This window comes from Geotrypetes seraphini, chromosome 9, assembly GCF_902459505.1.
Source record: "Geotrypetes seraphini chromosome 9, aGeoSer1.1, whole genome shotgun sequence".
Lineage (NCBI taxonomy): Eukaryota > Metazoa > Chordata > Amphibia > Gymnophiona > Dermophiidae > Geotrypetes > Geotrypetes seraphini.
Window position 1 is genome coordinate 114,493,048 of NC_047092.1, and position 18,233 is coordinate 114,511,280.

Here is an 18,233-nt window from a genome sequence, read left to right on the forward strand (position 1 = left end):
TCCAAAACTGAACACAATACTCCAAGTGGGGCCTCACCAATGACCTGTACAGGGGCATCAACACCTTCTTCCTTCTACTGACTACGCCTCTCTTTATACAGCCCAGAATCCTTCTGGCAGCAGCCACTGCCTTATCACACTGTTTTTTCGCCTTTAGATCTTCGGACACTATCACCCCAAGGTCCCTCTCTCCGTCCGTGCATATCAGCTTCTCTCCTCCCAGCATATACGGTTCCTTCCTATTATTAATCCCCAAATGCATTACTCTGCATTTCTTTGCATTGAATTTTAGTTGCCAGGCATTAGACCATTCCTCTAACTTTTGCAGATCCTTTTTCATATTTTCCACTCCCTCTTCGGTGTCTACTCTGTTACAAATCTTGGTATGCTGTGTACATCTTCTTTAGTAAATACAGATGTAAAAAATGTGTTCAATTTGTCAGCAATTGCTTTGTCCTCTTTTAGCACTCCCTTTATTCCATGGTCATCCAATGGTCGCACCACTTCCTTCGCGGGTCTTTTCTCCTTAATATATTGAAAGAACGGCTTGAAGTTCTTTGCCTCCTTGTCTCTTTTGGCCCCTTAACCCTTTCAGGACCATAAGGATCGTAGGCCAATTTTTGTGGTTTTGACGACATTTTTATGGTAAAAAGGGCTTGCAGATGCCAAAAAAATTGATTTTTTTTGTGAAATATCATTATTTTTTTTAAAAAAAATCACACTTCTGGCTTATGGACAGTGTGGCAAGTGAATCTTCTCGTCAATCTGGCAACGACGCTAATGAATGAATGTCGGAACCAGTTTGTTTACATAAAGGCAGTATCATATGGAATCCGTACATATCAAATTTAGAACTGTAGACTATCCCAATCAAAATTTATAGGATTTTAAAGTTATGGGACAAATATGTCCCTTGGTCCTGAAAGGGTTAAACCGCCTTATGGCACCTGCATTGATGTTTGTGCTTATTCCAGTTTTTGTCCGTTTTTGACCTTTTCCATTCCTTAAATGAAGTTTTCTTGTCTCTGATCGCTTCCTTCACCTCTACAGTGAGCCACGCCGGTACTTTGTTCTTTTTCCTCTTGGATCCCTTGTTGATACGTGGTATATATAGATTTTGCGCCTCGGTGATTGTGTCCTTAAAAAGGGATCAAGCTTGCTCTAGCGTTTTTACAGTGCTTATCCTCTTCTTAATCGTCTTCCCTACCATGAGTCTCATCCCTTCGTAATTCCCTTTTTGGAAGTTCAGTGCTATGGCTGTCATTTTGGACCGATGTTTCTCCCCTGCGATTAAAGCAAATCATATTGTGATCACTGCTTCCCAGCATCCCTTCTACTTCTACATCTTATGCCGGTCCTCGCAAGCCATTTAGAATTAAATCCAGAATTGCATTTCCTCTAGTATTTTCCTTGACAAGTTGTTCCAGGAAGCAATCGCCTACACCATCCAAGAACTTGGTCTCTCTAATGCAGCATCCAGGAACTTGGTCTCTAATGCAGCCAATTATAGGCCTGCCTCGACTCTACTTTCTGCAGTCCAGCCTGGGCAATCAACAGGCTCACATGAGGTCGAGACCTTGCCTGTGCCTCAAGCTGAATCTACAAGGAGTCGAGTCTATGTGAGTGTCGGGTCTGGAATCTTCATACTCTATGCAAGGAGTTGAGTCTTTGCGAGTGTCTCTGCTGGAATTCTCACTCCATACAAGGAGCCGAGTCTTTGCGAGTGTTTTGAGATTCCTCGATCCAAACCACTGATTCTATGGGTTTTCAATCTACAGCTTCCAGCCCTATACCCTCACCAAAGGCATTGCCCATGGTAGCAGCAGCTCTAAGGAACCATGGTCTCCAGGTATTGCGCTACATGGACTGAAGGTGTTCAAAGCGATAGGACCAGACGGGATCCATCCCAGGATACTAAGGGAGCTCAGAGAGGTTCTGGCGAGTCATATTAAAGACTTGTTTAACAAATCTCTGGAGACGGGAGTAATTCCTGGGGATTGGAGGAGAGCGGATGTGGTCCCTATTCATAAAAGTGGTCACAGGGATGAAGCAGGAAACTACAGGCCAGTGAGCCTCACTTCAGTTGTTGGAAAAATAATGGAAGTGTTGCTGAAAGAAAGGATAGTGTACTTCCTTGAATCTAATGGGTTACAGGATCCGAGGCAACATAGCTTTACAAAAGGTAAATCGTGCCAAACGAACCTGATTGAATTTTTTGATTGGGTGACCAGAGAGCTGGATCGAGGACATATGCTAGATGTAATTTACTTGGATTTCAGCAAAGCCTTTGATACAGTTCCTCATAGAAGGCTGTTGAACAAACTTGAAGGGCTGAATTTAGGGTGAACTGGGTCAGAAACTGTCTGTTGGACAGACGCCAGAGGGTGGTGGTTAATGGAAGTCGCTCAAAGGAAGGAAAGGTGACTAGTGGAGTCCCTCAGGGTTCGGTGCTGGGGCCAATCCTGTTCAATATGTGTGTGAGTGACATTGCTGAAGGGTTAGAAGAAAAATGTGCCTTTTTGCAGATGATAGCAAGATTTGTAACAGAGTAGACACCGAAGAGGGAGTGGAAAATATGAAAAAGGATCTGCAAAAGTTAGAGGATTGGTCTAATGCCTGGCATCTAAAATTCAATGCAAAGAAATGCAGAGTAATTTATTTGGGGATTAATAATAGGAAGGAACCTTATATATGCTGGGAGGAGAGAAGCTGATATACACGGACGGGGAGAGGGACCATGGGGTGATAGTGTCTGAAGATCTAAAGGCGAAAAAACAGTGTGACAAGGCAGTGGCTGCTGCTAGAAAGATGCTGGGCTGTATAAAAAAGGCGTAGTCAGTAGAAGGAAGAAGGTGTTGATGCCCCTGTACAGGTCATTGGTAAGGCCCCACTTGTATTGTGTTCAGTTTTGGAGACCGTATCTGGCGAAGGACGTAAGAAGACTTGAGTGGAGGGCAACGAAAACGATAGGAGGCTTGCGCCAGAAGACTTATGAGGAGAGACTGGAAGCCCTGAATATGTATACCCTAGAGGAAAGGAAAGACAGGGGAGATATGATTCAGACGTTCAAATACTTGAAGGGTATTAACGTAGAACAAAATATTTTACAGAGAAAGGAAAATGGTAAAACCAGAGGACATAATTTGAGGTTGAGGGATGGTAGATTCAGGGGCAATGTTAGGAAAGTCTACTTTACGGAGAGGGTGGTGGATGTCTAGAATGCGCTCCCGAGAGAGGTGGTGGAGAGTAAAACTGTGACTGAATTCAAAGAAGCGTGGGATGAACACAAAGGATTTAGAATCAGAAAATAATATTAAATATTGAACTAAGGCCAGTACTGAGCAGACTTGCACGGTCTGTGTCTGTATATGGCCGTTTGGTGGAGGATGGGCTGGGGAGGTCTTCAATGGCTGGGAGGGTGTAGATGAGCTGGAGTAAGTCTTAACAGAGATTTCGGCAGTTGGAACCCGAGCACAGTACAGGGTAAAGCTTTGGATTCTTGCCCAGAAATAGCTAAGAAGAAAAAAATTAAAAAATTTAAATTGAATCAGGTTGGGCAGACTGGATGGACCATTCGGGTCTTTAGATGCCGTCATTTACTATGTTACTATGGACGACTGGTTCATCAAAGATTCAACAATTCAGGGGGTTATTTTAGCGACCTAACGGACTACGTGGTTCCTACGAAGCTTGGGATTCGAAATCAACTTTCCCAAATCCCACCTTCAGCCCTCTCAGAATCTACAGTTCATCTGAGTTGTTCTGGATACTATCCAACTTGGAGAATTCCTTCCTCACCAGCTTCTGGATGCTCTTCTTCAGTTGTGTCACAAAGTGTCTTCCCTTTCTCATTCTCAGCGAGACACATGAAGGTACTATTCGGTCACATGGCCTCGATCGTTCACGTGACTCCTTTTGCCAGACTTCACCTCAGAATTCCTCAGTAGACCCTGGCATCTCAGTGGACGCAGGCTTGCGAACCACTCTCTCGACACATTACTGTCACTGTGTCTCTCGACATATTACAGTCTCTCTGCTGGTGGATGCTGTCTTACAGTCTCTCCAGAGGTTTACTGTTTCAGATGCCCCCTCATCAGAAGGTCCTCACAACAGATTCCTCATCCTACGCTTGGGGAGCTCACCTCGACGGTCTCTGTACTCAAGGCCATTGCTCCAGCACGGATCGTCGGTGTCATATCAGTCTCTTGGAACTCAGAACGATCTTGAATGCTCTCAAAGCTTTTCAACATCTTCTTCACGACCAGGTAGTCCTCATTCGGACAGATAGACCTCTTTGCATCTCCCCACAATCACAAACTGCCTCAGTTCTGCTCCAGGATATACTCTCCTCATCACCTCGAGGCAGATGTTTTTCTGTTGGAATGGACAAATCTCTTCCTGTATGCATTTCCTCCATTCCCTCTCATTCTCAAGATGTCAAGCTCAAACACGAACATGCCACGGTGGCCAAGACAACTTTGGTACTCCCTTCTACTTCAGTTCAGCAACATGGAGCCATACCTTCTACCAGTTTTCCATCTCTGCTTACACAGAGTCAAGGATCTCTTCTTCATCCCAACCTGCAATCTCTACACCTGACAGCTTGGTTTCTCTCAACATAACTCCTCTTCAGTTTTCTCAATCTGTTCGAGACATTCTAGAGGCTTCCAGAAAGCCTGCTACTAGACAGTGCTACCACCAAAAATGGACTAGGTTTTCTAGGTGGTGCATTTCTCATAACAAGGAGCCTCAAGATGTAATGTAATGTAATGTTATTTTAATTCTTATATACCGCTACATCCGTTAGGTTCTAAGCGGTTTCTCAAGATGTAATGTAATGTTATTTTAATTCTTATATACCGCTACATCCGTTAGGTTCTAAGCGGTTTGAAGAAAATATACATTAAGATTATAAATGAGAAGTAAGAAGGTACTTAAAAAATTCCCTTACTGTCCCGAAGGCTCACAATCTAACTAAAGTACCTGGAAATTAATAAAGAAGAGAAAATAAAGATGGTTGAAAAAAGAAAAATTCTATGTGAACTTATAGGATGGAAATTAAACTGACAGTGAAGAACTGTATGAAAAATACATATGGAATGCAGTTAGAGAGGGTAGGTTACAATCTATTTATGGTATTTGTTTAATTGGAAGGTGTTAAGGTGGGTAATTTGGGGGAAGGTTATCTGAAGGTAGGTGAATCTTCTGGAGGTAAAAGAGGAGGGGTTAAGATATTTGGATGAATTTTTTGAAAAGCAGGGTTTTGATTTCTTTTCTGAATGTTTTGAGGTTGTCTGATATTGTCATAAGATTGGAGATGGAATGGTTGATTTTTACTGCTTGTGTTGCCAGAAGGTTGTCAAACATTTTCTTGCATTGTGTGCCTTTGAGTGGGGGGAAGGCGAAAGGGTTCGAGGTTCTTATGTGTCTTGAGGTGGAGATTTGGTTTAAGCGGTTATTTAGATAGGAGGGGGAAGAGCCGTGTAATGCTTTGAATATCAGGCAGTAGAATTTGAATTGGATTCGTGCTTGTATGGGTAGCCAGTGAGAGTCTAAGAAGGCAGTTGTTATGTGATCATATTTTTTTGAGTGAGTAGATCAATCTGAGGGCGGTGTTTTGTATGGTCTGGAGTTGGTTTATCATAGTGGCTGGACAAGGAAGATATAGGGAGTTGCAATAATCCAGCAGACCTAAGACTAGGGATTGGACGATTAGTCTAAATTGTGCTTGGTCAAAGAATTTTCTGATTTTGCGGAGATTTCTCATGGTTAAAAAAGCTTTCTGGGTTGTTTTGTTGATCTGGGGCTGCATTGTGCAACATCTGTCTATCGTAACTCCTAGGAGTTTTAGTTCGGGTTGTATTGGGTATTTGGTATTTTTGATTTTCAGTTCAGTGATGGTAGGAGTTTGGGCTTTTTCAAGCAAAAGGAATTTTGTTTTTTCAGAATTTAGTTTTAGTTTGTGATCCATCATCCATTTTTCTACTGTGTCTAAGGTTGTTTCTAGCTTTGTTGTGGTGGTGGTCTCTGATGGGTCGAATGGGAGGATTATGGTGATGTCATCAGCATAGCTGAAAGATGTGACATCTAGGGTATCTAAAGTGGCTCCTAGGGAGGAGATAAAGAGGTTGAAGAGCGTAGGTGAGAGAGGTGATCCTTGTGGAACTCCGCAGGGATTTGTCCATGGTTCTGATTTGATATCATTGTATTTTACCCTGTAGGTTCTAGATTTGATGAACTCCTGAAACCATTTGTAGACCTTGCCTGAGATTCCTATGGCGTCGAGAATTTGTAGTAATAAGGTGTGGTCAACTAGGTCAAATGCTGCGGAGAGGTCTAATTGTATTAATATCATTTTTTTTCCTTTACTGATGTGTTGTTGGGCTGTATCTAGTAATGTGACAAGTAGTGTTTCTGTTCTATGGTTAGTTCGGAATCCTGATTGTGAGGGGTGGAGTAGGTTATGTTTTTCCAGATATTCGGTGAGGTATTATGCCACTAGGCCTTCTATTATTTTAACGTACAATGGTATTGAAGCGATAGGTCTGTAGTTGGAGGGGCTATCTATTGGGCCTTTGTGATCCTTTATGATTGGAGTGATTAAGATCTCTCCTAGGTCCTGTGGGAATTGGCCTTCTGTCAATGTGGTTTGAATCCATAGCATGAAGTTGGTTTTGAATGTGGTGGAGGCGTTTGATAATATGTAGGTGGGGCAGTTATTTAGGTCACTGGAAGCATGGCTGTATTTATTGTAGAGTCGTTTCATATCCGACCAGACTAGAATTGGGAAATCGGACCAGCTTCTGTCTGCTACGATGGCTTCGCTAGTTGATGGGTTTGTTGTTATCTTTTCTAGATGGGTGTGTGTGTTGATGAATGTAGATCTGATATTGGTGATCTTGTTTTTGAAATGGTCTGCTAGGTGGATGGCTGTTGGTGGGTGGATACCTTGGGTGGAGAGGTAAGGTTTGGTATCTGTGAGGTTCTTTACTAGATTAAATAGCTTTTTTGTGTCTGGGTTTTTTTTGCCTATCATATTGGAGTAGTAGGCTTTTCGTTTTTCCTTGAGTTTGGTTTTGTATTGATTAATTTGGTATCTCCATGCAGTTTTAGTGTGTTCTAAACTCTTGTTTTTTTTCCAGACTCTTTCTAGTTGTCTGCAGAGCTTTTTAGATTGGAGAAGTTCGGCGTCGAACCATTTATCAGAAGGTCTGCATATTTTGAATTTTAGTTTTTCTGGGGCTAGCTCATTTAGAATGGTTTCGCTTATGGATCTCCATTGGGATATAAATTCGTTGGGAGCTATGTTGGTGGTGGTGTGGTCTGCTTTATCCCAGAATATGGAGGGTTCGATTTTTTGGCTTGTTTTGAAGGAGGTTTTTATTGGAGGTTGTTAATGCTTTGAGGCCAGTTGATGTCAAAGGTGTATTTATAGTGATCTGACCAAAGGGAGGGGTGCCATGCCCCATTAGATATATTGATTTTGGGTTTGTGAAGATGTTGGGTCATATAAGCAGCAAGATCTAATTGGTGTCCTTTTTCGTGTGTGGATTGGGGATTGAGGATCTGGTAGTTTAGTGCATTGAGGTATGAGAATAAATTTATTACTTGTTTTGAGGTGTGATCTTCTAGATGGAGGTTTATGTCTCCTAGGAGAAGGTTATGAAGTGATGTTAGGGAGTTCTGGTAAATAAATTCTTCAAGCGCTTGTTTGTTGTCATTCCATTTTCTTGGTGTTGAGTAACAGAGGATGCATGTTAGAGTTTCTATGAGAGAATCATCGGATAGTTGACAGGCTAGGAGATCTAGGTGGGGAGTGGAGTGTTTGTCTAGGGTCTTTATATTGATGTTGTTTTTGAGTATGATGGCTAGGCCTCCACCACGTTTTTTTTTTTCTGCAGATTAATTCAATTTTATAACCCATTGGGCAGAGTTCTGTGATGGAGGGATTGGATTCTGAGGTTATCCAGGTTTCGGATAGGAATAAGCAGCTTAGTTGTTTTTTAATTATCCAGTCCTTAATAAGGTCTGCTTTTGTGCTTATTGATCTGATGTTCATATATGCACAGGATAATGTAGTGTTAAGTGTTTGGGGAGTGGGTGAGCAGTTTGGGTGGAGGAGATTTTCTTTGGTTAGTGGGTGATAGTTGTGGTTTACCGATTTTGGTTTTAGGGTTGGTCTATTTCTCCAGTTGGTTGGTATGCTGATATGGTTGAGTGAGGAGCAGTCTATCAAGTTTCTGGGCGAGTATAGTTTTCTGGTAGGTGGAGGGAATCTATGGGATTTTGTTAAGGTTGGGATAGATGATGTATGATATCCTTCTGCTTTTCTGTTGGTTAGGAGTAGGAAGAATATTAAATGTAGGAGTGTGATTGTAGATAAATTGGGAGGCATAGTGATTTTTGTTTAGGGAGTCAGAGTCTGGAGTTAGGTACTTGGTGTGCGGCTATCAATATTATATAGGGTACTGCTGGTTCATGGGGAGCTAACAGTGTTAAGTAGGATTAAGGAGATCTATCAGTGGGATATAAGAGTATCGGCAGTAGCAATTTGTCTATGCTTGTCAGGTAGATTTGGAGATAAACAGTACTATCAATTTAACAGGATCTTTGAGGTAATGCAGAAATACAGTACTATCAGCTTGACAGGCTATATAAAGATATATGGTTATTTAGAGGATATCTAGTATTAATAGCTATCAGACTCTAAGAGTGTATGTAGGTTCTTTTGGAGGTAAATAGTATTATCATTTATCAATCTATATGTAGAATTATAGGTTATTAAACAGTATTATCACTTATCAATCTATATGTAGAAATACAAGTTAGTTAAGTAATACTATCACTTATCTAGCTATATGAAGAAATTCATCTAGTAATTGTATGTCTCTAATGGAAATATATGCTTAAGATACCTCCTTGGCCTCCGTTTTGGATTATCTCTTGCACTTAACTACCTCTGGCCTCAAGTCTATATCCATTCGAGTCCATCTCAGTGCAATTTCAGCTTTTCATCAGCCTGTCGAAGGGAAACACCTTTCTTCTCATCCGGTGGTTTCCAAATTCATGAAATGACTTTTCAATGTCAAACCTCCTCTCAAACCGCCTCCAGTGGTTTGGGATCTCAATGTTGTTCTTGCTCAATTGATGAAGCCTCCTTTTAAACCAATGGCTTTGGCTTATCTCAAATATCTCACTTGGAAAGTAGTGTTTCTCATTGCCCTCACATCTGCTCGAAGAGTTAGTGAACTGCAAGCTTTAGTTGCTGATTCACCTTTCACAGTTTTTCATCATGACAAGGTGGTCATACATACTCATCCAAAATTCTTGCCCAAAGTGGTTTCAGAATTTCATCTCAATCAATCCATTGTACTTCCAGTGTTTTTCCCAAAGCCTCATTCTCATCCTGGAGAATCAACTCTTCATACCCTGGACTATAAACATGCTTTGGCCTTCTACCTGGAACGGCACCAAACCACACAGATCTGCTCTTCAAATTTTTGTCTCCTTTGATCCAAACAAGTTGGGACATCCAATTTCTAAGCGTACCATCTCCAACTGGATGGCTGCTTGTATCTCTTTCTGCTATGCCCAGGCTGGACTGCGTCTACAAAGTCAAGTCACAGCCCACAAAGTCAGAACCATGGCGTCTTCAATAGCTTTCCTCAGATCTACTACTATTGAGGAAGTTTGCAAAGCTGCCACCTGGTCCTCGGTTCATACGTTCACTTCTCATTGTCTGGATGTTTTTTTCCAGATGGGATGGCCATTTCAGCCAGAGAGTATTACAAAATGTGTTCTCCTAAGTTGCCAACACTCCCACCATCCCATTCTGATTAGCTTGAAGGTTACCCATATGTAAGAATAGGCTGCCTGCTTGTCCTAGGATAAAGCACAGATACTTACTGTAACAGTTGTTATCCAGGGACAGCAGGCAGCTATTCTCACAACTCACCTACCTTCCCGGGTTGGCTTCTTTGCTAGCTATCAGAACTGAGGAGACATGCCCTGTGCATTGATCTTAAATCCTGATACCTTTGCAAATGTATCCAATATTTGAATTATAATCGGTAGAGTCAACCTGGTTTGTGACAGTAAACAAAACGTCATCTGCAAATAATAAAATTTTTTGTTCTATGCATCCAATTTTTATACCATGTACATCAAGGTGTTGGTGAACTAATAGAGCCAATGGTTCCATAGCTATTGCAAAAAGCAATGGCGATAGAGCACACCCTTGACGGATTCCTCGTTTTAGCTGAGAACTTTCTGAATATGAACCATTGATCCTTAAACAAGTTAAAGGGGCTAAATAGAGTGCTTTAATCCAGGTTATAAATGTACCTTTAAAACCCATTTTCTCTAGTAATCCAAACAGATAGGGCCAAAAGACTCTATCAAAGGCCTTTTCTGCATCTATTCCTAAGATCAGAGCTGATTCTCCTGAATGTTGAACTTTCCATAATAGATGACAAACTCTTCTAATGTTATCCGAGTTTCGTCTACCTCTCACAAACCCTGCTTGATCATCTTCTACCAGTTGGGAAATATATCTTTGGAAAAAATAGCCAAAATTTTGGTACAAATCTTATAATCTACTCCTAAGAGTGATATTGGTCGATATGAGCCAAAATTAGTTGGATCCTTATCTGGCTTCAAGATTAAAGTTATTCCGGCCAATCTCCATGAATATGGTAATGGATGATCATCTTTCAGTCCATTAAAGAAAGCTACTAATGGTTTAGTTAAATATTGCTTAAATGTTTTATGAAACTTTATTGAGTAGCCATCTAAACCAGGGGCTTTACCTATTTTTGTATCCTTGATAGTCCAAAGAACTACTTCACTAATTGGCATAGATAGTTGTTCAAACTCATTGAGAGTGAAGGAATATTTAAATGTTAAAAAAAATGGGAATGAATTTCTGTAGTTCAACTTCTGGAGTATATAAGTTCTTATAATATTGCACAAATATATTCTGTATTTGGTCTGAAGTTGTATAATGTTCCCCAGATTGATCAGTAATTTTAGTAATATAATTTCTTAAAGCTCTTTACGTAATTTATGTGCTAGTAATCTTCCCGCTTTATTAGCCGATTCAAAATATTCTTGTTGCAATATTTGCATTTTAACACTAATCGCAGCCAAATCTAATTCTTGTAATTCTAACCTTAATCATTTGAGATTCTCTAACACTTTCTGATCTGTAAATTTAACTCCCATTACTTTTTCACCCACCTTTATTTTCTTTTATATTCATGTTCTAATTGATATATCTGTGATAAGAGAGCTCCCCTTTTTTCTTATATATATGGGATCTTAATGATATAAGTTTTCCCCTCAATGCCATTTTCAAAGCTTCCCAGATAGCTTCTGGAGATGTATCAGTATTCATATTAATCCTTAAATAATCTTGTAATTCCTTCCCAATTTGTTTTGTATTTTGTGATTCTAATAATAAGGTATCATCTAACCTCCAATAGTTGAAACCTCATTTACATTGTAGAATCCAAACTGAAATTTCCACTGTTGCATGGTCAGACCATGTCCGAGTAGCAATATTAGATCCACCCACTTGGGAGATTAAATCCTTACTCACAAGCCAGAAGTCTGTTCTGAGTAGAATGTATATTCTTGATCCAAAGGATATTGAAACTGCCAAATATCAATTAAGTCCCAATTTTCCAAAAACTTTTTCAGATGTTTTCTATCTTTCTTGCCAAAGAGAGCCATTCGAGATGAGTTATCCTTCTCTGGTTGTAGGGTTAAGTTAAAATCACCCCCTATCATTAAATTTCCTTATTTTATAAAAAAAAATTCCCTTGATTAGAATTAGAGGCATATAAATTTAAGAGTATATAATTTTCCACTCATTTTAACCCTTTTTTTCCCCAAAAGTTTTGAGGATAACACAAAAAACAACAATTAACTAATACAGAACATTGCTTGTCACTCATTTTTGCTTTGCGCCCCCGAACCCCTTAACCACCTCCAACAACAAATAATGGTAAATACCCAAAAAGAATAAACAAAAGAGGCCAGCAAGAAAGCAAACCCCGTTCAACACCAGAATAGCAAAGTGCATTTATAAACAGCTCCAGGCTCCACCACCTTCCCCCTCTTACCATGTACACATCCAGCATCCCAAATACCTCGAACCAACACAACCTCCTTAACCAGAAAGCCATGGCATGAGAACCCAAATGAGAAAACAAAAAGAAGGCAAGCATCAAATCCTCCCAGCCCCCAGAAACCTCCTCCAGAACCCCCCAAATCGTTCAATAAACCAAGAAGCATGGAAGTAGATAGAAAAGGAAGAGAGAATAAAAGAGAAAGGGGGGGGGGAAGTGGAGAGGATGAGACTCACCCGTGAACACCCAAAAATAGAAAACCATATAGGTCACTCCTACAATCCATTCAAAATATCACTGTGTGCTTTGTGAGATAAAGATAGAATATAAGGCCTCCAAATTTTGAAGGAAACTTTCCTCTTAGGGGTAGATCTAGCCATCCTTCGCTCCAGCAGTAATAAAGCATGCAGGTGGTTCCTCCATGTCCAAAAAGAGGGCAGATTCTCACCCACCGAAACTGCTAAAATTTCCTTTTTACCCAACACTTGCCACATTCCTCATAAAAAGATGGCCTCCCTTCTGAGGGAGATGAAAAGCCTCATATTTATTTAACAACAAACCAGCCATTGACAAAGGAATAGGACTCTGTAAGATGCGGGCCACATAATTCACAATTTTCCTCTCAAAACCCTGATTTTTTGATAAGACCAAAAAGCGTGCAAGGAGTGGAGATTTTTTTATTGAAGAAATTGAAAACATACATATTAGAGAACATACCAAAAACTCCAGTACAGACCAAACAGTTGTAACATGACTCTTTGTAACAAGGCCAACATATAGCAATAAGTAAAACAGTACCAGAAGCTCACCCACCCCCAGAACCCTCCCAAACCACCCTCCCCCCTCCCCCCCCCAAGGTCATGGAAACAAAATAATAATAGTGGTATAAGAATGAAAGAAAAAAAAAAATTTTCATTATTTTAGTCAACCATACCTCCGAGCCTTCCAATCAATATATGGCTTCCACTGATGCAGGAACACACCCAAATTATGATGTTTCAAAGCAGTTAGTTGGGACATACGAAATACATAATCCAATTTATTAACCACTTGTAATTTGGATGGTATCATGTCCTGACGCCAGGCAGCAGCCAGTGCTAAACGGGCCGTGGTAACCATAGTTGCAATAATCCAGGAAAATTTAGAAGGAACTCCCTGTGGTGTCAAATTTAAAAGTGCACACCCCAAATCTTTAACCATAAGCACCACACAGATATCCGACAAAACCAAAAACACCATATCCCAAAAGGGACCAACCTTTGGACAAGTCCATCAGATATGTTCAAATGTACTGGAAGCCCCACATCGACGCCAACATTCATCTGGGATAGAAGGGTTAATCCAATGAAGTCTTTCAGGAGTATAATACCAGCGATACAAAATTTTGTACCCATTTTCCACCATATTACTGGCTAAAGGAGAGAACGCAGTGTAAATTTCCACTGTTCCACTTTTAGAATTCAACCCAGGAGTGTCTCCCAATAAGCAAAATATTGCCCTGGGGGTTTATCATGCATAAGAAGCAGCCCATAAAGCCTAGAAATACAACCTCTCCCACTAGATGCCTCCCACACCTTATCCCAAGCAGTGGAATCCAAAAGAAGATCCGGCAAAGCCTTTCATCGAAGAAAATCCACCACCTGATTATATTGTAATAAATTTGCCCCCTGCAATCCATATTCCTCTTGCATTTGTGAGGTCAGAATCAAAGCCCCTTCCACCACAAACTGACCCAAAGTAACCAACCCCCCTGCTTCCCAGACCTTAAAACGAGAATCAGAATGTCCTGGCAAAAAACCTTCAGTTACCCACACTGGGGTTTGGGAAAAATACACCCAACCCGAAAACAATTTCTCCTGAAACAACATCCACACACGCAAAATAACCCCCACCACCGGGTTGGCCTTTCTAACAAGAACTCTAAGTTTACCCAAATCATACCACGGGACATAACGCAAAGATATATCACCCAAAAACCAAGCATCCATTTGTACCCAAGTCCTATGAGACTCCTGTTGCCAGGCCAATAAATAACGCAACTGTGCTGCCATATAATAATAATAAAAATTGGGAACCGCCATACCTCCCCTATCCCTCGGTTGAAACAGCATTTTTCGGCTAATTCACGGAGGCTTCCATCTGAAATATACGAAAATATCATACGATGCAATTGGTCAAAAAATGCCCTAGGCAAAAAAATCGGTAATGCTGTAAAAAAATAGAGAAGACAAGGCAACACCATCATTTTGATCACATGAACCCTACCTAACCAGGAAACAGAGTCTCTCCCATCTATCCAAATCTTCCCTCACTTGTTGTAATAAGAGGGGATAATTAGCATCATATAGGGAAGTCAAATTCACCGTAAGATGTATACCCAAATACTTCAATGTATGAGTCATCCAACGAAAAGGAAAACGCTATTGCAAATCCAAACAATCCTGCCCCTTGATCGTAAGATTAAGAATCTCTGATTTAGCCATATTAACTCTTAAGGCCTGAAACCCGTACATACTCAGCTAAAGACATTACAATCCCCTGTAAGGACTCCCCCGGATTTCGAAGCGTAAGAAGAATATCATCTGCAAAAAGAGGTATCTTCTGTTCCTGTCCTCCACTAGGAATACCTTCAATATAGAGACATTCTCGCACCCTCTGCGCAAACAGCTCCATAGCTAATGCAAAGAGGAGCGGAGACAAAGCGCACCCCTGTCGAGTACCTCTAGCAAGCTCAAATTCCGCACAATAAGCACCATTCACCTTAAGGGATGCTAAAGGCTTAACATACAAAGATTTAATCCAATCTAAAAATTGATCTGATATTCCCATACTAGATAACATCCGAAACAAAAAAGGCCAGGAGACCCTATCAAAAGCCTTCTCAGCATCTATCCCTAAGATCAAAGCAGGGTCCTTCCGAGCCTGAGCAAAATTAATAATATGAAACACTCTGCGGAGATTATCAAAAGTCTGTCGACCCTGAATAAAGCCTGCGTGATCATCCTGTACCAATACTCCCAGATAACTCTGCAAACGACAAGCCAACACTCCCGTAAAAATTGTATAATCCGTTCCAAGTAAAGATATAGGACGATATGAAGCTCTATCAGTGGGGTCCTTACCAGGTTTTAACAAAAACGTTACTCCAGCCAACCTCCACGACCAAGGCAATTCTGCTCCTCCCGTCAGACTATTAAAGAATTCCGTAAGAGGCTTGACCAAAAATGAGCTAAAACATTTATAAAATTTATTAGAAAAACCATCCAATCCTGACGCTTTTCCCAAAGGTAAAGCCTTAATAGCTAGAAGCGTTTCCTCCTCCTCAGTAGGCCAAGATAACCATGTCACCTCTTCCAGAGATAGTTTAGGAAGGGTCATTTGAGCCAGATAATCAACCACCGCCTGGTCCGAGACTACATCCTCCTCCGTATATAATTCAGTATAATACTGGGTAAGAAGATCTCCTATATCTCCGGATGAGCTATATAACTTACCATCAGGGCCCTTCAATTGAAGAATAAAGGTTTGTTGACGCTGCTTACAAAGCTTATGCGCCAAAAGACGCCCCGCTTTATTGCCCGATTTGAAATAATTTTGCTTCAAAATTTCAAGACGCTGCGAAATATCCTGCAACTCCAACTCCTGAATGGCACCTTTCACTTTCCGAATCTGACTCAATACCTCTGTGTTCCCCCTCTCCAGCTTATGTTGAGCCTCCAATTCCAAGGAGTGGATATTTTGAGAACATTTTTGACAATCTGGAGACTCACTATAACCTGATTTAGGCAGCTGATCCTGGGTAAAGTACGCTTGATGTAATACTCGAAACTGATATTCTCTCAGGTCTGCGCACACCAAGATGCCAAGTATGCGACGTACTAAGGCAACTAAATTCAAAGAATTGGCAGGAAGTTGTGCATCCTGGCTCCTTGTACAAAGCAAGATATCTCTATTAGCAGGGGCAATCAATGTTTGTAAAGACTTATAAAGACTGGATATGGTAAAATTATTTTCCTGAAACGGATCAACCAAGTCCCTAATCCGGGCCTCAATAGGAAAAACCAGATCAACTTGATTTAAGGAGCCTACATAATGCTGTAATTGCTTATAAGCCAGAAAATCCCACAAGTGCAGATCATAAAAGCTCCAGAGCCCAGGAATACAGAGTTCCATTGTCCCGAAGAACATGAGTCAACAAACGCGCTCCTTCCTGTACAAACTTGCGAAATGATGTATTCTCTGAACTAGACAAGAATTGATAATTCCCCACCAGAGGCAATATACTAGAGGAACTACTATTACAATTTCAGAGTTTCAGTAATTCTGTCCAGGCTACACAAAGCGAATGAAGAAGTAGACTACGTTTAGCTGCCAAGGGAAAGAGAGCAAACAGAACTTGCAGTAAAGAAAGTAAACTCCACAGAGTCCACAATGCCACTTCAAGAAATTTTGGGGTAAAATCCTGTCTATCAGAAAACCATTCTCCCAATACTGCAACAAGCAGGCTAAATTATAAAAACGAAGATTAGGGATGCCCATGCCCCCCCCCCCCCCCGTGACCAATTACCCATCAAAAACTTAAGTGCCACTCTGGGTTTACGGTGATTCCAGCAAAACTTAGACAAAAGGAAAGACAATTTATGCAGGTCCTTTTGCAGAAGCCACAGAGGCAACAATTGCAAAGTATATAGCCATTTCGGAAACAACATCATAGCAGCAGCGGAGTCCTTTGAGACAAACAGTCTTCAATATAATGCAATGAGATATCTATATTTTTTTTCTGTATAAAGTAGAAATTGACGCGGTCAATTGAATACCTAAATAAAAGTCTTGGGCCCACTGAAGTGGAAAAGATCCCTCCCAGCCATGTCGAACTTGGGCTGACGGAGCTAATGCCAAAGATTTATCCAGGTTTAATTGAAATCTGGAAAAATCTCCATATTCCTGAAAACTCCCCATAAGGTCCGGGAACGAGGTATATGAGTCGCTGATATGAACTAGAAGATTGTCCGCAAATGCCGAGATAAGAAATGTTTGATCTCCAATCCAAATTCCCTTTATCTCCAGATTAGATAACATTTCCCGGATCAGGGAATCCAAGGTTAACACAAAAGGGGAGACAAAGGACACCCCTGTCTAATACCTCGACCAATAGGAAACTTGGGAGAAAAAGACAATTAATCCATACCTGAGTCTGAGAATTAAAATTAAGTCCTCAAACTGAAATTGAACCCCCCCCACCTCGTAATACCATAGTGATCTAAAACTTTAAACAAAAAGTCCCAAGAGACCTGGTCAAAAGCCTTCTCTACATCATAACTGATGAGAAGCAACAGGAAGTCACAGCGCTCAACATTCCAAAGAAGCCGGAATCATTCTTAAATTCCTCTAAGCATGCCTATCTCGAACAAAGCCCATTTGAGGCAAAGCTAAAAGAGTGGATAAATAGCCTGCCAACTGGTTAGCAAAAATCTTGGCAAAAAATTTTGTTTCCACACAGAGCAAAGAAATAGGACGATATGAGGAAGTCTGTTCAGGATCCTTGCCTGGTTTCAATAAAACTTATTTCGGCCAAATTAAGCGTATCTGGCAAAGAACCATCTGCAACAAAGACATTGAATGCACGTGTGAGAACCGGTGCAAATTCTTCTGTTAAAAGTTTGTAAAACTCAGTCTGAAAACCATCCACTCCCGGCGCCTTCAGTAAAGCCCCCGATCGAATAACCGCCAATACTTCCTCTTCCAGGATAGGCTGACTGAACTGCTCTCTCATCAGCTCTGATATTTGGGGAACATAGATATTATCGAGGTATACCGATCCATTCATCACATCTAAGGATTTAGTGTGTAAAGCCCTATAATATTGTCCAAACAAGGTCATAATCTTCTTGTCTGTCCGAACTTTCAAGCCCCATCCATTAGAAAGCTGTAATACCGTATGTGAACCCATATGCTGTTTCACCAGTCTGGCCAAAAGTTTACCCCTAGTATTGCCAAATAAATGGAATTTATATTTATAATACAATATAGATTTCTGGGCCCTATCATGAAGCAACTCCTGCAGCACTGACTGGGTGGCTAAGAGTTGAGTACGCAGTGAAG

General features: G+C 40.8%; 1 protein-coding gene across 4 annotated transcripts in view; it reads left to right on the plus strand.

Moving 5' to 3' along the window:
* The window catches only part of HDLBP (high density lipoprotein binding protein), a 783,060-nt gene that overhangs the window by 293,045 nt on the left and 471,782 nt on the right, over positions 1-18,233 (plus strand). The window lies entirely within an intron of this gene.